General features: G+C 50.9%; 1 long non-coding RNA gene across 6 annotated transcripts in view; it reads right to left on the reverse strand.

Annotated features, from left to right (window-relative positions):
• Nucleotides 1-19575, reverse strand: part of LOC147362529 (uncharacterized) — a 115246-nt gene that overhangs the window by 35648 nt on the left and 60023 nt on the right. For 5 of the 6 annotated variants that reach the window (XR_015135740.1, XR_015135739.1, XR_015135738.1 and 2 more), the window contains 2 exons: nt 7800-7924; nt 2733-2789 (listed from right to left, as the gene is read on the reverse strand). This is a non-coding gene — a long non-coding RNA (uncharacterized LOC147362529). Of the gene's footprint in view, nt 1-2732; nt 2790-7799; nt 7925-11934; nt 12032-15611; nt 15767-19575 lie in introns of all 6 variants that reach the window. The other variant, XR_015135737.1, reaches the window with a different exon arrangement.

Below are 19575 nucleotides of genomic sequence, written 5' to 3' on the forward strand. Positions count from 1 at the left end.
GAAGGTAAGTCTGACCTGGCCTCAGGGGACGCCAGCCCTCCTGAGCCCATCAGCCCTTCAGGTCCAACTCCGGAAGGCAGAATCTTAGCGGCTGCACTTGAGCTCCCACTGTCTTCCCACTAATGGGGCCCTCACCATCCAGACATTGGCCTTTCAGTCTTTGGTCTCAGCCAAGTTCATTTCCACCTCAGGGCCTTTGCACTAGCTGTTCCCTCCTCCAGGAATGCTCTCCCCTGAAATCTTCGCAGTTCCAAAAACAACTCTCAAGAGAGCCAGCCCTGACACCCCAGTCGCTCACGGCCCTGGAGACTTTCGGAGTCGACCCTATCGAGGTGTTTGTCTATCATGTGTTTCCCCAACCAGGAGAGATGCTCTGTGAGGGTACAGATCTATCTACACGTAGTCTATGCTCCACAAATGAGTCAGTGAATGAATATAAACAAATTCCGTATGCAGACACAGGCACACAGCTGTAGCCAGGCGGCCTTTTCGTAGGGGAATGCACTGCACGAGGCCTGGCACTCTGCAGGTGCTCCATCACTATCTGTGGAAAGAATGGGTGACTATTTGGGGTGGGGGGTTCCAGTGATGCTGCCAGATGGGTCACTGTTTGCCAGGTAAAACGAGGATGCCACCCACACCAGGCCTGCACAGACCATGGCCTTTGCCACCCACACAACCTGCCCTCTTGCAACCAACTGAACCTCAGCAAGTTCAACCAGATCCCCACCTGGCACTCTCAGAGGTGCCCATCAGCATCGGGGTGGCCCTTAGAGACGGAGGGGGGCACCCTTCCAGAGGAGTTGGGATCAATGGGAAGAGTGAATTAGCTATGGTGAGTGATTAATCGGGAAATAATCAGGTTATACCCATCACAAAAATGTCTGCACATCAGACAGAGAATCGGCTTTACAGGAAGACAGGGGAAGCTTTGTGATTTGTATTGTGGTGGGAGCGGGGTCCCTGGGGCGAGTAACCAAACCCCACCCCTGCCTCTTAGCAGCTGTGTCTGGTGATATTAATAGGAGCAGCCTCATGGGGTTGCTGGAGGATATGGGGAGACCACGCATGGAAAATCCTCAACACTCCATAAACCTCAGCTCTTAAAACAGTCATTAAGACACCTTGCCCCTAGGACCTGATCCTGAGGTCCCAGTGGCTGTGGCGACCACTCTGCTGAGCACCCTGCCCCCATCACCAACACCACCACCTTCCCTAGGCCCTGAATGTGAGCCTGGTAGGTACAATTGTTCCCATTTAACAGAGAGAGGACCGAGGCTCAAAGTCCTACAGGGATGGAGGCCCTGGAATCCGGAGCCATCAGTAGAACAATGGGAGGGACCAAGGGACTATTCCCATCGAGTCTGGTTTAGAACCATCTCAAGTCACGGTTGGTCTGGACAGAGGTCAGCCCAAAGCCGAGAGGGTCAAAGTGTGAGGTTGGACCAGGTGCAGGGGTGAGACTTGAAGGTCCAGGCTCCTTAGGAGGTCAGCCTCATTTTTGAGCACAGCTCAGAGGTTAGGGGGACCAGGTAGGGTCTGGACGGCATTGAGAAGAGAGGGAAGAACAGCCATCCCATACAGAGCCCTTATGCTGGGCAATGTTCAGCACTAACAGGCTTACAAACCAGATCTCCCTGGATTCTGGCCCCAGCCCAGGGGAAGGGGATCTGAGGACACTGAGGCTCTGAGAATTGATGTCACCTGTCCCCATCACATGGTGCATATGCAGGAAGCAGCGCTGGGTTTTGAACCCAGATCTGAGGGACCACAGGACTTTTGCCTTTGCTATTACAGGACCCTGGTGATGCAGAGGCCAGTGTCAGGCAGGTCTGACTCAAAGCACACACTCCAGAAATTACTTTCACGTGACTTTGGACATGCCAGTTTCCTGGTCTGAAGGTCCAGGTGGACTTCCTGGGTTCGGCAGTCCTCACATGAGAAGGCTGATGTGGAAACACCAAACATCAAAAGTCAAACACGCCTTAGGTACGCAGGAAACATCCTTTGTCATCACCATCCTTTCTTTCCTTTTACCTCCAACCAGTACAAGCTGGGGGCGGCTCCAGGTTCCAGTTCTAGTGGTAGGGGAACGGAGGCAGGCAGCAGTTACTGCATGAGGCAGGGTCCCCCCACAGGGTTAAGTGGGGGCTGGGAGTTGGGGGGCCAGCCGAGTTATGCCTCCTCCTCCCTCCTCAGGCTTCCCAGGTGGCACAGTGGTAAAGAGTCTGCCTGCCAATGCAGGAGACCTAGGAGACACGAGTTCAATCCCTAGGTCAGGAAGATCTCCCGGAGTAGGAAATAGCAACCCACTCCAGTATTCTTGCCTGGAAATTTCCTCTGTAGCCTACCACAGGAGCCTGGTGGGCTACAGTACATGGAGTCACAAAGAGTCGGACACGACTGAGTGATTGAGCACCCTCCTTCTCCCCCAGTCACCTGCTCACCCTTATCCGAGACCACTTCTCAGATTCTTCCTCCTGCCTCCTCAGTGTCTGGCCCCAGGCTGGACACTAGGACAGACGAGAATCAGATGCAGACCCCCACCTGAAGGAAGCCCCAGACTGGTGGGAGAGGCATGCCAGACCTGGATCATTCTAACCCAGACTGGCCAGCGCTCCAGAGGAGAACCAGGTGTCCTCCTGGACACAGGGTGGGCTTCATCCCTGCCGACGGCCCTCAGGGGTGGGAGGGGTATGCACGCAGGCTCAAATCCCAGCCCCTCAACTTACCAGCAGTGTCACCTGAGTCAGGGCAGTTCCTTCGCCTCTCTATGTCTCATCTTCCTCCTGGAAAAATGAGGAAGGCATCAGTATCTCCTCGTGGGTAAGAGCATTCAGCCAGCTGACACCAGCCCACACCAGGCTCGGTCCTGCTCCCAGGGGCAGGGGTGACCACGATTTGGATTGTTCTGACCCACTGCACAAAGAGGGCACCGAGGGCTGCAGGAGCACGGTGACTGCCCAAGCCCACCCAGCTCCTGGTGACCCAGCTGGCTCTGAGCCTGGGCCCCCAACTGCAAGCTGCCTGAGGACAGGGGCCTGCCTGTCTTCCTATTGTTGAACCCCGTATACCCAGCCCAGGCCTTGCAGAGGGACACGAAGAGAAAGGAAATCGAGCAGGGTCATCAAGGATCTCCCCATGGAGGAAAGGATGGGGAGGTCATTCCAGACAGAGGGGACAGCACGGCCAAGGCAGGGAGCTGGGAAGGAAATCACTGTGCTCAGAAAGCTGGTGCGAAGTCACTTCAGTCCCTGTGGACTGCAGCCCGCCAGGCTCCTCTGTCCATGGGATTCTCTAGGCAAGAATACTGGAGTGTGTTGCCATGCCCTCCTCCAAGGGATCTTCCCAAAGTTCAGAAAGCTAGAGGCACCCAGTGTTCCTGGGTAGGAATGAGAGGCGGGCGACAGAGTCTGGGGCAGTGGTGTGCTGGTAAAGCTTAAGAACAGGCTCTCTTTCACAATTGGGATGAAAGGAGAGAGACCCTGAGTGGTGCTAAGTCACTTCAGTTGTGTCCAACTCTTTGCGACCCCATGGTCTGTAGCCCACCAGGCTCTGGGACAGCCTGTTGATGGGATTCTCCAGGCAAGAATACTGGAGTGGGTTGCCATTTCCTTCTCCAGGGCATCTTTCTGACCCAGGGATCGAACTCGGGTCTCTCATGTCTCCTGCATTGGCAGACAGGTTCTTTACCACTGGCGCCACCCAGGAGGCCCTCTGAGTGGTTCCATTTGCCAATTTACATGGTATAAATTCTCCCACCATGGTTGATTTCAAGCTACCAGTGTGACATCAACAAGCTCCCAAAACTGAAAATGTAACAGCCAGTGATTGTGCGCCAGTCTGAGCAGAGGAGCCTGGGGGAGGGCGGGGCTGCCCCCTGGACCATGCGGGCAGCTCATGCCTGGCACTGATGCCTCTGTGCGTCTCCGTGGGGCAACAGACCAACAGTTCATGGGCAGAGGCAGGTCCGACAAGGTGGTTCCATGTCCAAGTCTAGTGACATCTCCATCTGTGCTCCCCTCCTCATCTCCATTAAGGGCAGAAGTAGGATGATGGCTATCAGAGGGAAGCCAGAGCCCTGTTCAGGACCCCTCTCCACCCACTGTCCCCCAGCCCAGCTGGGAAGCCATGGGGCCCAGCACAGGGTGGGGTGGCAGGGTCACCTTGGGGAGAGTTATTGGGGCCTGGGTGGAAGCGGGGAGATATTATGCACTGAAGGCCACAGCCAAGGACACTAATCTGAACAGACAAGGAATCAATGGGAATTTCTATTTAGGGAGGAAATCAATAGGAATTTCAAGGTAGGAAAAAGGGGAATTACCTTTAATTGGAGTTCTCGTCCAATTGGGTCTCTGGTGAGGCCAGGGCTCACCAGGCCTCTGAGGGACAGCCAGACCAGACCCCCACCCTGCCATGGCCCCGCCTGGTGTACCTCCCACCAGTAACAGACTCCTCCTGTGGCCTCTGGTTAGGAGGCTGGGTTGAGTAAGCAGAGGCCTCTGGAATCAGGCAGTGAGACCACTGTTTCCTCCTCTGTTGGGTGGGGACAGTGGGGCAATTACCTCATCAGTGGGGGGCAAATTTTAGGTGTGTGAGGTACAGACAGGTTAAGCAATTTACCCAAGATCACACAGCTTGGAAACAGGAGCTGGGATTTGAACCCCAGCCAACCCAGCACCAGAAGCTAGGCTCCAACCACTGCACTCTGTTGCTTCATAGGACGCGATCAGTCTTACTAGATGAGTCCTAGATAGTCCGGGTCCCATCAGGTGGTGGGGGGTGACTGACTGGGGTCTGGAAGCCTGCCTGGGAGAGGGCAGGGTAGGTGCAAGCCACGTGGGAGGGCCCTGAGACAGGCTGTCCCCACACTGCCTCCCCAAAGGTGAGCACATACAGACATCCCCTGGGGCTACATCCCCATAAGCAAAGGGACACTCTTGGGAGGAGGTCTGGGACCACCCAGGTCCTCAGTAGACTCCACCAGAGGGCAGATCTGGCTGCTGGACGGTGCCTGGAAAAGAAGCTGCAGTGGAATCAGGGAGTCCACCCCTCATGCAAAGCTGGAGGCCATCTTGGGGGTGAGCCTGGGCTGGGGTCAGAGCAAGAGAATTCCCCTGAGCCAAGGGCCTACTATGTGCCAGGCCCTTTTCTAGGGGCTTTTCTGGGTCTCACTAGGTCCTCCCACACACCCTGTGGGAAAGTAGGGACTGTCTGTCACATCAGAAGCAGAGCTGAGGGAGCAAGAGAGAGGAGGGCCAGCCCCGTCCCACCCAAAGGGAGCGCTTCAGTAGTGTCTGATTCTTTGCAATCCTATGGACTGTAGCCTGCCAGACTCCTCTGTCCATGGGATTCTCAGGCCAGCCCCCTCAAAGTGGGATCTCTTCCATGTTCTTAAGGCAATGCATTGGTCTGAGGACTGCTCAGACTTTGATTTAAGGAAAAAAAAAAAAAAGACTTGAAGTTAGTGGGCGAAGGAGCAATTGACAAGGTGGGAGAGAGGAGGGAGGAGTCTGGGGGGATGGCCCCTTGGTGTGTTCACTGCTTTCACCCCCCCATGGAGACCCTCACTGGCCCTGCTGTTTAGAAAACAAAAGCTGGGGGGAAGAGGGGAGGGGCAGAAGAGAGGAACAGAGAGTGCTCAAAAACCGAGTCAGATTCAGAGCCGAATCTGGCCCCCATGGAGACCTGGAGTGCTGGGCAGGGAAGCTGAGGTTGAGTTGTAAGGGCTGAGCCAGGCAGGGGCAGATACCTAATGCTTGGGAAGTCCCCCAACCCCCACTTCCCTTCTATTCCAGCCCAAACCTGCAGGGGGCGCCAAGGACACAGGGCACTGGATGGGGTGGACTTCTACATCCGCCCCTTACTCAGTCAAGGGGCTTGGCCCCTCTGGCCTCAGGTTCCTTGTCTGCACAGAGTGTCGTAAAGATTGGAAAAAACACAGATTGTAAGGGGCTGTCCCTGAGGAAGTGCCAAGGGACATTTGCTGACAGAGGTCCCTGGACAGATGGACAGAGAGATGAGCATGGCTGAGTGGAAGGACCATGTCCTGTCCTGACCAGCCAGCCTGGCAGAAGGTCCCCAGAGAGACGCTGGCACTCCACCCAGGCGGCGGGGTGCGTAGTCTGAGCGTAGGCCCTGCCACCGTCTGCCCTCCTCCACCCCTCACATTCCTCTCCATTCTTGAAGACAAGCAGCACAGCCTCTGCTCATCCCCCAGCTCAGGCGCACTGCACCCCAGTTCATTTTGGGGAGCAGAGGCCCAAATGCAAACGAACCTCGGCTGAGGGACCAAGCGGGGAGTACCCTGAGGACCTAAGCTATCAACACTTTACTGGGGCCCTGGCTCTGGGCACCAGGCTCACTCATTCTTCTCCTCAAATCTCAGGACAATCCACAGATGTGGATTCTAATCGCTGCATCACGGAAGAGGAAACAGGCCCAGGACAAGAACTGGCTTGTCCAAGACCCCACGGGCCCTGGGTCTGTCTGATTCTGCACCCATGACGCCCCAGCTGGGCAGGGAGGGCTTGGGGTCTGTGTCCAGTGCTCCTGCACCCCAGAATGTGGGGCGTGGGCCTCTTTGTCCCCCTCTTCCGTACCCTCACCCTAACCTGCCGGGTCTCAGGGCAGAGCTGAGGCCTGTCCCTGCCCCGTGTCGGGTCAGCTGGGCTCAGCTGGAGTTGCAGGTTATTGGAGGCTGCCACGGCCCTGTTCATCTCATTAAGTCCAGGAGCGGGGTCAGCAGCTTTTACAGGCCCCATAAAGCATCACTCACAGCCACTTCCACACACAGCTCACCCTGGCACCCTGTCCCTCCCCAGGCCAGGGAGGACGAGATTCTTCTCAGAGCAGCTAATCTCCCAGACTCATAAACTCACCAGAAATACCATGGGGGTCTGTGCCCCGAAAGATAATTACAGGGTGACACCTCTGGCCTGGAGGTTGGTGCAGAGGGAGTACAGTCCACTCGACAGAGGCTTCAGGCTTGTCTGTCCTCCCTGGCAGGCCCTGTTCTAATGAGCACTTTGAACCGATTATCTCATTAAGGCCTCAAAACAGTCCTATCGGGCAGGGGTCCCCAACCTCCGGGATCTAATGCCTGATGATCTGAGAAGGAACTGATGTAATAATAATAGAAATGAAGTGCACAATAACTGTAATGTGCTTGAAGCATCTTGAAATCACCCTTCTACACCCCTACCTGTGGAAAAACTCTGCCACAAAACTGGTCCCTGGGGTCAAAAATCTTGGGGACTGCTGCTATAGGGGAGATGGTATTATTAGCCCCATTTTACAGATGTGGAAACTGAGGCTGAGAGTGGTTGGTGAGGCATACTTGGCCAAGGTGGGGGAGGCAGAGCTGGAATTTGAACCCAGAGTCAAGTTCCCAAGGGGCTTGTTCTGACTGTGGCACCCCCTTTTCCTCCAGCCTGAGTGAGGAACCCCCAAATGCCCCAGCACCCCTGCTTGTGTGCATAAATGAGGTCACAGTAGCCACAGTACATGATTCTTGCTGGTTCCCCACCTCACCTGCATGTTGCAGTATTTCACCAACCCCCAGAGACACTCAAGTCTTTCTGGGCGTCCCCAGAGGGTGTCTCGGGTGGGCTCGGAAGCCTGTCCACTCAGGCCCCTCTCACTGGCCCCTGTATGGGTGTCCCCAGTGGCTATCGCCACCCAAGCAGGTCAAATTCTCTCCCTTCACATGTCTCTGATGCTCTGTTTCAAAGCAACCCCCTGGGGCTCTGAAGGGGCCACCCCATCCCTCACCCCAACCTCTTAGTCCAGGACCTCACCTCTGAGTACGGGAAATGTCCTGTCCCTTCGGCTGGGGCCGTGGTCCAGCCCTGGGTCTGTGGCCTGGCCGTTCTGGTCTGGGCTGACCAGCGGGATGAAGCTCCACGAGCCTGACTTGCCTCATCTGTAAATTGGAGTCAGTTGTGAAGAACAGGTGCAAGAAAGTTGCACGAACCCAAGTCTCGCGGTGCACAGGGCCTTGTGGCTCCTGCTCTCCAGGCCTCCCTGATCGCCCCTTCCCTGCACTAACTGCCTCCCTCCTTGCCAGCCCCTCCCACCCAGAACTCCTCCCCAAAAGGGGGTCCCCAGCCCCGCTCACCCCTCAGACCCTGCTCCATGAGTGGCACCCTGGGCCTTTTCTTAAGCCCCACAGCTGCCACTGCCCTGCCAGATATCTCCTACACCACCTACCTGCCCACCACTCAGTATACTCATCCCCCACTTCACCTCTCCCCAGCCTGGGCTTGGGGGAGGTGAGGAAGAAGAGGAGGCCACTGCCTGGGACCTTAAGTTCTTAAAAACCAGGGTACCCCTGAGGTGGGGCTTCCCAGGTGGGCCTAGTGGTAAAGAACCTGCCTGCCGATGCAGAAGACGTAAGAGATGTAGGTTCGATCCCTGGGTCAGGAAGATCCCTGGAGGAGGGCATGGCAACCCACTCCAGTATTCTTGCCTGGAGAATCCCATGGACAGAGGAGTCTGGCAGACTACAGCCCATAAGGTCACACAGAGTCAGACACGAGCGAGATAACTTAGTATGCAGGTACCCCAGGGGTAGAGGGTGGGAGGAGAGAGGTGACCCTCCGCATTCTTCAGTGTGGAAAACTTGCTGGGCAGCAGTAGTTGACTGTTTGCCATACTGGAGCACGGGGGTGAAGGACAGGAACCACAGTGTTTCGAGAACTCAATTACGGTGGTGTGGCACGCACACCTGTCCTCTGGCCACACGTGTTCACGCACAGAGTCCTTGTGGTCCAGGTTTGCCCCACATTTTACTTCCTAATCTGCAACCTCAGGCACACCCGTTACCAGGGAAAACCTGACCCAGAACATCCTGAAAGTTCAGACTTTGCCCTTGTACCTCTGCCACGTGTGTGCTGACTTTCGTGTACACAGTCGAACAGTGACATACAAGACCACAAACAGGTGGTCATGGGGAGGCACAGGTCAAAGCACACATCCTCTTGTAGTCATGGACAGACACATACACTCACATGCAGGCACACACACACAATTCAGAGGCCTGCACACCTGTGAACTGCCGTGTACACACAATCCATGTACACACAATCCATGCACACACAGTGAACCCGGGCACACATGCACTTGCAAAGGAATATACACATCCATTCAGGAATTCACTCACATGCAGATTCAGAGGGCTGCTGGAAGCAGCACGCATGCGTGTGCAATCCTTGTGTGGGGATGCTGCTCACAGGGAGGAGCAGCCTGCCCCTCCCAGGTGAGTTATCCAGATGCTGCTATTCACCCTCATCCCCATGCCCTGGGGAGTCCTTCAGTTCAGGGCAGGGCCTTTGTGAGCCCATGGCAGTCCCTCAGGCTGTGTCTGGCAGATAAGTGGGGCACAAAGGAAGCGGCACCCCGCATCATGGCAACAGAGATTGCCCACGCCCAGCACTGTGCCTCCCCAGGGCTAGAATGAGCCCCAGCCCACCCCAGCAGCCATCCTTGTGCCCTTTCAGTGAGGACCCAGGAGATGGCCACTGCAGATGGCAGTGGGGTGATTTCCCAAACAGAAAGGAGGAAGAGGGGTGATGGGGAAAAGTGGCAGGAAAGGGGGAACAGGCGAGGGACCACCAGGGAGGGGCTGGTTCCATCTTTAGGAATAGGGCATCTCTGCCATTCCTAAGAAGTCCCTAAGGAACTGTGTAATATACTCATTCCTTGTCTCTGTTGTTCACTGTCTGTCACCATTTCTGTTTAGAACCTAGATCAAGGTAGCACATAGTAGGTGCTTAATCAATGTCTGTTGAATGAATGAATGCATGAATGTCCAGCTCTGAGCACTGTCCCCCACCCCTATCCAGCTACCACTTCTGGCTGGTAGTCAGTCTCCTCCCCAAACCTGGCAGAAAGATCTATCTCATGCCCTGACCACCGCCCACTGATGGTCTCATGGGGCTGCCCTCTGGAGGAGGACGCAGGCTCTGGCTTGAAGAGAGGAGCCCCCCAACCAGGCAGTCCTTCCCCAGGGTCCTCCCAGGGCACACACGGTCCTGGGCAGTGGGTCCTCTCTCAGGGTGCAGTTATCGCCCAGGAACTGCCAGCTCCCAAATCCTGACCTCTTGCCACCTGCCACATGACCTTCAGCCATCCTTCAGGTCCTAATTCCCTTTCCCTTAAACCTGTTCCCTCACCCAGCAACCCTCACTGCCCTAACACCAGGAACAAGATAAGAATGTCTTTCCCCCTACTTTATTTAGCACTGTACTGGAAGTTCTAGCCAGAGCAGTCAGGCAAGAAAAAGGAATAAAAAGCGTCCATGTTGGAAAGAAAGAAAACTGTCTCATATGTAGATGAGAATGAGAAAATTCTTGCATATAGAAAAATGTCAAGAAATCCACACACAAAAAAAACTATTAGGGTTAATAAAAAGTTAAGCAAGGTTGCAAGATATAAGATCAATATACAAATATCAACTGTATTTCTATATATTAGCAATGAACAAATAAAAAATGAAGTTAAGAAAATCCCATTTACAACAGAATCAAAAAGAGTTAAATACTAAGGAGTAAATTTAACAAAGGAAATGCAATACTCTGAAAACTATAAAATGTTTAAAGAAAGTAGATAAGATCTAGATAAAAGAAGAGATAGCCTATATTCATGGATGGGAAGGCAATATTTCAAAAATGGCAATATCTCCCAAATGATGTGCATGTTAAATGCAATCTTTAACAAACTCCCAGCTTCATTCTTGCATAATGGACAAGTTGATCCTGAAATTTGTATGGAAATGCAAGGGAACAAGAAGAGTCAAAACAAATTTGAAAGAGAGCAAAGTTGAAGGACTCACACTATCTGATCTCAACACTTACTACAAAGTAATAGGAATCAACACTGTATGGTACCTAGTGTGAGTTCTGACACACAATCGGTGGAATAGAACTGAGAGTCCAGAAACAAACCCTCAATCCTAAAGGAGATCAGTCCTGAATATTCACTGGAAGGACTGATGCTGAAGCTGAGGCTCCAATACCTTGGCCACCTGATGCAAAGAACTGACTCATTGGAAAAGACCCTGATGCTGGGAAAGACTGAAGCAGGAGGAGAAGGGGACGACAGAGGATGAGATGGTTGGATGGCATCACTGACTTTATGGATGTGAGTTTGAGCAAGCTCCTGGAGTTGGTGATGGACAGGGAAGGCTGGCGTGCTGCAGTCTGTGGGGTCGAAAAGAGTTGGATATGACTGAGCAACTGAACTGAGTTGAAACAAACTCTCATATTTAAGGTTAACTGGCATTTGACAATAGTACCAACACAATTCAATGGAAGAAGAATATTCTTTTCAAAAATAAATGGTGCTGAGAAAATGGAGATCCACATGTAAAAGAATGAAGGTAGGCCCTTATCTCACATCATATGCAAAAATTAATTCAAAATAGATCAAACACCATAAAAGTTAAAATTAAAACTCCTAAAATAAAAAGTGAAAGTCTCTCAGTTGTGTCCAGCTCTTTACAACCCCGTGGACTATAGCCCACCAGGCCCCTCTGTCCAGGGGGATTCTCCAGGCCCAAATACTGGAGTGGGTTGCCATGCCCTCTTCCAGGGGATCTTCCCAACCCAGGGATCGCACCCAGGCCTCCCACATTGAAGGTAGATTCTTTACCATCTGAACCACCAGGGAAGCCCCCTTAGAATGCTTAGAAGAAAAGCATTCATGCAAATCTTGGATCAGGCAATGGTTTGTTAGATACAACGTCGAAAGCACAGTAACCAAATGAAAAATAAATAAGGAGGACATCATATTTTGATGATAGCTTTTGAGAGGTGATTTCTGAGGAGTTTCTGTTCTAGGTACCATGGTCAACAGAATGTCACTAGCAACTTCCTGGAGCAGTGTGGTTAATGTCGATAGCTTTTCTCTCCATTAGTCAGAGCGATACAGTACCTGGAACATACTGTGGGAAAAGAGTCTGCTTGCTTCCTGGAATTACGGTGCTGGTTACACAGCCCTGGTGGTGGCTGTAGTGACCAGGAAGCTAGAACTAAAAATCAAATAAATAAGTAAATAAATAAATTTGGACTTCAAAATACACTGTGAAGAAAGGGAAAATCAGGAGTTCCCTGGTGGTCCAGTGGCTAAAACTCCATGCTCCCGATGCAGGGGGCCCAGGTTCAATCCCTGGTCAGGGTAGTAGATCCCACCTGCTGCAACTAAAGATCCCTCACCTGGCAACCAAGATCGAAGATCCCTGCACCGCCACTAAGACCCAACACAGCCAAATAAATATATGTCTGAAAAGAAAGGGAAGGGCAACCACAAAACGGGAAAAACATTTGCAAGCCATATATCGGATAAGGGTCTGGTATCCAGAAAGATAGAGGGCAGTAGGAGAAGGGGGCGAAAGAAGTTGGATGATACCACCAACCCAATGGACATGAGTTTGAGTGAACTCCAGGGGATAGTGAAGGACAGGGAAGCCTGGTGTGCTCCAGTCCATGGGGTCGCAAAGAGTCAGACACAACTGAGTAAGTGAACAGCAACAACAATCCAGAGTATATAAAGAACTCTTACAACTCAACCACACAAAGACAACCCACCTTTAAATTGGACCAAAAAAATATCTGAGTAGCCAGTATACAAATGGCCAATAAGCCTGTGAAAAAAAATGCTCAGCCTTACTAGCCATTGCTGCTGCTGCTGCTGCTGCTAAGTCGCTTCAGTCGTGTCCGACTCTGTGTGACCCCATAGACAGCAGCCCACCAGGCTCCTCCGCCCATGGGATTTTCCAGGCAAGAGTACTGGAGTGGGGTGCCATTGCCTTCTCCGTACTAGCCATTAGGGAAATGCAAATCAATGCCACAATAAAACGCAAGGTCACTCCCACATAGAGTACCATCAAAAAGACAGATAACAAGTGTTGGCAAAGATTTGGAAAAACTGGAGCCCTCATACTCTGCTGATGGGGATGCAAAATGGTGCAGCCACTTTGGGAAACAGAATGGCAGTTCTTCAAAAGGTTAAACACGGGATGACCATGTAACTCAGCAATTATACTCTTAAGTAGATACCCAGTAGAAATGAAAACATATGTCCACACAAAAATTTGTATATGAGTGTTCATAGCAGTGTTATTCATGATAACCAGAAAGTGGAAAGATCCAAATGTCCATCAAACTGATGAATGAATAAACAAAAGATGATATATCCAATGATGGAGTATTACTCAACAATAAAGAGGAATGAAGTTCTGATACATGTGACAACACGGGTGAACCTTGAAAACATTAAATAGAGTGAAAGAACGCAGTTTCCGATGGCCACATGTTAGATGACTCCGTTTACATGAAGTGTCCACAATGGGCAATCCACAGAGACGGAAAGTAAGTTCATGGTTGTCAGCGGCTGAGAGGGATGGGGAGGGCTAATAGGCACAGAGTTTGTTTTTGAGGTGATGAAAATCTTTTAAAACTGATCGTGGTAATGGTTGTACAAGCCTTTGAATACACTCAAAACCACTGACTTTTATACTTCAAGTGGGGGGATTGTTTGGTTGCTGTTGTTCAGTGGCTAAGTCATGTGACTCCATGAACTGCAGCACACCAGGCTCCTCTGTCCTTCAGTATCTCCCAGAGTTTGCTGAAATTCATGTCCGTTGATTCGGTGCTGCTGTCTAACCATCTCATCTTCTGTTGCCCTCTTCTCCTGTTGCTTCAGTCTTTCCCAGCATCAGGGTCTTTTCCAATAAGTCGGCTCTTTTCATCAGGGTTGCAAAACTATTAGAGCTTCAGCTTCAGCATCAATCCTTCCAATGAATATTCAGGGTTGATTTCCTTTAGGATTGATGGTATGATCTCCTTACTGTCCAAGGGACTCTCAAGTCTTCTCCAGCACTACAATTCAAAAGTGCTCAGCCTTCTTTATGATCCAACTCCCACATCCATACATGATTACTGGAAAAACCATAGCTTTGACTATGCAGACCTTTGTTGGCGAAGTGATGGCTCTGCTTTTTAATATGCTGTCTAGATTTGTCATAGTTTTTCTTCCAAAGAGCAAGCAATGTCATGGGTGCACTCACTATCAGCAGTGATTTTGGAGCCCAAGAAAATAGTCTGTCACTGTTTCCATTTTTCCCCATCTATTTGCCATGAAGTGATGGGACTGGATGTCATGATCTTAGTTTTCTGAATGTTGAGTTTTAAGCCAGTTTTTTTCACTCTCATCTTTCATCTTCATCAAGAGGTGCTTAGTTCCTCTTCGCTTTCTACCTTTAGAATGGTACCATCTGCATATCTGAGGTTATTGATATTTCTCCCAGCAGTCTTGATTCTGGCTTGTGATTCATCCAGCCTGGCATTTCACATGATGTACTCTGCACAGAAGTTAAATAGCAAGGTGACAATATACAGCCTTGACATACTCCTTTCCAAATTTTGAACTAGTCCATTGTTCCATGTCCGGTTCTGTTTCTTCTTGAGTCACGTACAGGTTTCTCAGGAGACAGGTAAGTTGATCTGGTATTCCCATCTCTTTATGAATTTTCCACAGTTTGTTGTGATCCACATAGTCAAAGGCTTTAGTGTAGTCAATGAAGCAGTAGAAGATTATTTTCTGGAATCCCCTTGCTTTCTCTATGATCTAATAGGTGTTGGCAATTTGATCTCTGGTTCCTCTGCCTTTTCTAAATCCAGTTTGTACATCTGCAAGTTCTCTGTTCACATACTGCTGAAGCCTAGCTTGAAGGATTTTAAGCATAATCTTACTAGCATGTGAAATGGGCACGATTGTATGGTAGTTTGAACATTCTTTGGCATTGTGCTTATTGGGATTGGAATGAAAACTGACGTTTTCCAGTCCTGTGGCCACTGCCGAGTTTTCCAAATTTGCTGACATATTGAGTGCAGTACTCTAACAACATCGTCTTTTAGTATCTGATACAGCACAGCTGGAATTCCATCACTTACACTAGGTTTGTTTGCAGTCATCCTAAGACCCTCTTGACTTCACACTCCAGGATATCTGGCTCTAGGTGAGTGACCCCGCCATCATGGTTATCTGGGTCATTAAGATCTTTTTTGTACTGTTCTGTGTATTCTTGCCACCTCTTCTTAATCTCTGCTGCTTCTGTTAGGTCCTTACCGATTCTATCCTTTATTGTATCTATGCTTGCATGAAATGTTCCTTAAATAGCAAATTTTCTTGAAGAGATCTCTACTCTTCCACATTCTATTGTTTTCCTCTATATCCAAAAAGCTCTTATAAAACAAAAAATAGGGCACCACCAGGTGAAAGAGCTGGCAAGTTTTCAGGCTGAGGGATGTCAGGTCAGTGGAATGCATGACAACAATTTCCCACATGTGTCGTGGCTGACATGCCAAGTATCAGAGCATCCTGCTCCTAGAGGCTCAACGGGACTCCAGGACACCATCCCACTGATGGCTCTTAATGTCCATCACTGTCTGCTTCTGACTTTGGCAGTTCTCTGGTTCCTGACATTATTCCATAATCTGGTTACTGACTTCAGTCTTTAGCTAATTTCTGATCTCAGCCACTTGCTGGTTTCTGACTTAACTTTCTCCCTGGCTCCTGACCTCAGCTCAGCACCCAGTGTCTGAACTTACCTTATCAAGGAAATAAATGCACAGTTCGTTCTACCATGGTCTGCACCCACGACTGTGGCAGGCATCACTAATGGATCACCACATTCTTTCCCAATGAGCCTACATGTGGCCTTGGAGCTCTTCTTAATATTATGCCCAATCACAATCATTTGGAGCTGGAAAATGAAATGAAAGCAAATTGCTGACTCCTTCCTAGTCAGCAGTCAAGCCCTGACACAGTCGAGCTCAGACACTCAGACGTCTGACCTGTGTCTGGTTAGGGAGCCTCCTCTGGACAAAGTGGAATGCTAGGACTTTGCTTGAAAACATGCTGAGTGACAAGCCACACAGAAACACATCCTGGGAGCAGTCCTAGGCACCTCAATCCTGGCTGAACCACAGGTTTGACTTCAAAAGGGATTTGACTCTGTATGAGCCATGGCTCGGTGGCTTCCACTGGCCCCCAAACCACTGGACCTCCGCACTAGACAAGGCAGTCTAAGCATCCCTGGCCCAGGCCTCGGGTGCTCTTTGACATCTGCCCACCTCACAAGCCTGCTGCCCCAGGTGTTCTCATCACCCTCCATGGAAATGCCCTCCTGAGTGTGTCTGGGATTCACACCCCTGCTTTGGTGGGAGAATCCATGACCACCTGATGCTAACTGCTTGTCCACACTCCTTTCACACCCATCGGTCATTCATTCATTCAGCAGACTGTCACTAAACAGCTGTGTCTGGGCCAGCTGTGTTCCAGGCACTTGGAGTACGGAGTGAACCAGACAGAGGGGACCTTGTCTTTGGGGAAACTGTGCCATCCCTGAACCCCTTCCTTGTGCCTGCTGAACCCCTTAACTCCCTCCTTAAAACCCTCAGTCAGACACAGAAAGACAAATACCCTGTGAACTCACTTACATGTGGAAACTAACATAGTCAAACTCATGGAACAGAGAGTGCCCTGTGGCCATCCCCTCCCACTGTACCCAGCCCCTGGCAACCACCATCCTACTGTCTGTTCCATGAGTTTGAACCCCCTACCCAGGCTTCTCCCAGCCTGTATCTCACTGTGAGTCCCCATTTCCACCTCACCTGCTGCCTCCAGCCCAGAGCACATCCCTGACTCGGACCTTCTTCCCTCTGACCCACCTCTCAGTCCCTAGGGCTCAGTCACTCCACCTTCTCATCCCATACCCTGACCTCTCTCTGCTGTATCCCCAAACCCTTCACCATGGTCTCCTGAGTCACCCTCATAGTGAGCTGGGGCTTTAATTCAACCCCAGACTAAGCGCCCTGGCACCTGGAACAAATCATGACATCTCCCTGAGCCTCAGTTTTCACCTCTGTGAAATGGGGATCATCAGGTTGCATGAGAAGAAAATTCAATGTGAATGAGCTTAAGCTAAAGGGGGATTTTATCGGAAGGATGCTGGAATCAAGGACATCGTAGCATGGAAGGATGGGTAGAATGTTCAGGCCACAGGAGGGGAGGGATGGAGCCAGGCCTGGGGGCTGCTGGACTGGAAATGAGGAAGGTGGCAGGATTCTTTTTCTCTCTCTCAGAACAGGGATTTCACTTCCTTCATTTGCTGGAGTCTGGCTTTTGTCCAGAGTGAAAAACATGACCAACAGTAGCCTTTTAGTTCTACATTTAGAGCTTTACCTTTTGACTCCATTAAAATTAAAGAGCTCCTGGCAATCAAAGCACCTTTAAGAGAGTAAAAAAGCAGAATATATAAAGAACACTGAGAAAGAAATAAGAAAAAAGCAGACACCCTATTTTTTTTTTAATGGCCAAAAGCCTCGAACAGGCACTTCACAGAAGAGGCCATCCAAGGGGCAAGAAAGCCTAGAAGAGCTGTTAATGTCATCGGCATCATTAGTCATCAGGAGAATTCAAAGTGGTACACGATGCCCCTGCCCAGATGGCTAAATATAAAGGAACTGGCAACAGAAAGTGTCAGAACGTGGAGATACTTGAACTCTCCGAGGTTGGTAAGAGGAGCAGAGAGCAGCAGGACCGCTTTGGGAGATAGTGCGGCCGCATTTTCTAAAGCTTGAGAAAGACAAATGTACAGAACCAAGGAATCTCCTGGCGTACACTCAAGAGAGTGAGTATTCATCCCTCCAGAAAACAAGGATGAGAATGACCATGGTTGCACCAACCCGGAGACAACATGAATGTCTATCAACAAGAGAATGAATTAGCAAATGGTAGCGAGTCCACACAACGGATCCTACACAGCGAGGTAAAGGGACAAACTGCGAAACTACGGCAACATAACGCCAACCTGGATGATTTTCTAAACATAATGTAGAACAAAAGAAGCCAGACATCAAACAGGTGCTATTAGATTTTTGCACAAAGCCCAGAAAGAGCAAAACTAGCCAATGGTCTTAGTTTCGGGGGAGGCATTGACTGGAAAGAAGAGTTGAGGGAGCCTTCCAGGGAGCTTGTTCTTGGGCGATGGTAACATGGGTGCAAAGCGTACGTGAAATTGCATTCAGCTATCCTCTTCAGATGTGTGCCCCAACCTGAACGGAAGTTAAATTAGATAGGAAAGAAAAGCAACTTTTATCCTTCAGCCATCAAAGGCGCCTGACTCTCTCACACCCCAGTTTAAACATCCCTGGAAACAGTGTCACTGGCCCAACCCAGTGCTGCTCGGCGTCAAGACTATGGAACAACACGGCAGTGCCATTGGATAGAGTTGGGGGAGGAGGAGCTGTAAAGACGGAGCTGATGTTTCCAGAACAAGGAGGGAATGGGGAGAAAGATCAAAGTACAGTCATCTATTCCTTCGTTTCTCCGAGCCTTCCTTTCCTCACCTGTAAAGTGGAAACCACAGAGCTTCCTGCCAAGAAGGGTTGAGAAGTAACTGGCCCCAACCACCTCTGCTTGACCCAGGGTCCCCTTCCCTCTGTCCCTCTTCCCCACCCAGCCCTGCTCCCTGGCCACCCCTGCCCCTCTGTTCCCCCCACCCTCAGCTCCCCTTCTCTGCCCCCTGTGATCCCCAAAGTGAGGCCCCATCACCATATAATTTCAAATTACTTGTAGCTTTAGTTAATTAAATGTAAAATCATCGGAATAAAATTATACCTTCATTAGAAATTAACTCCCATTTCAGGCCGGGGATAATGACCGGGCTCTCTCTCCCCCCTTCTTCCAAACCACACACAAAATGGTCAGTTAAACTGAATGGGAAAAAAGTTTAACGACTGCACGGCAATCAAGCTTATCATTATTTAAGCACAAGCTATTACCATGTGCAATGAGGTATCGGCCAATAAATTATCTTTGAAAGAGTCAGTCCTTGTCTGAGCCCAGACAGGCTGAGGGCTTCTGCCAGGCAGGCTGTGCAGGCCTCTTCCCTCTCCAGGTGAGCGGCCCAGGTCCAGGGTGGTGGGTGGGGCTGGATAATGGACCCTCCTGGTCCCGTCCCTCTTGCGGACCCGGAACTGGCTCTCAGGACCCTCCGCGCAGTCTCAGGGCCTTGGGCAGGCTCTCAGGGTCACTCACTGTGAAGGGAGCCTGGGGCCTCCACCTGACTCTTCAGCCCACGGTCCGGAGCGGATGCTCTCACGCAGGACAGAGATTGGGGGCCTGACCCTGAGAACCAGGAGGAGGGCAGAGAACGGAGAAGTGGGGTATACAGGACAGGGACGGGGCTGGGATGAAGCAGAGAGAGACGGGTGGGGGGGGGGGGAAGAATGTTCGAGCGACATGAGGAAGAGGTTGATATGGAGACGAGGACATCAGGGAACCGTCAGAGAGCCAGGGAGTGACACTTGGAGCAAACACGGTGGAAACACAGGAATGGAGACCAGAGGATCCAAGAAGGCCCACGAGAGACACAGATTCAGGCAGGGGTGCGTGTTCACAGAGGCTGCTGTGTGCTGGGCACTTGAAGGCTCAGGTCATTCTTTCTCCCAGAGTGACCGCTCTCCCGATTTGTCAGGCACTGGGGGTTTTGTGGGGCTTCTCAGGTGG

This window comes from Bos grunniens, chromosome 11 (genome assembly GCF_055505025.1).
Source record: "Bos grunniens cultivar Pamir isolate PY7600 chromosome 11, Bosgru_T2T1.0, whole genome shotgun sequence".
NCBI lineage: Eukaryota > Metazoa > Chordata > Mammalia > Artiodactyla > Bovidae > Bos > Bos grunniens.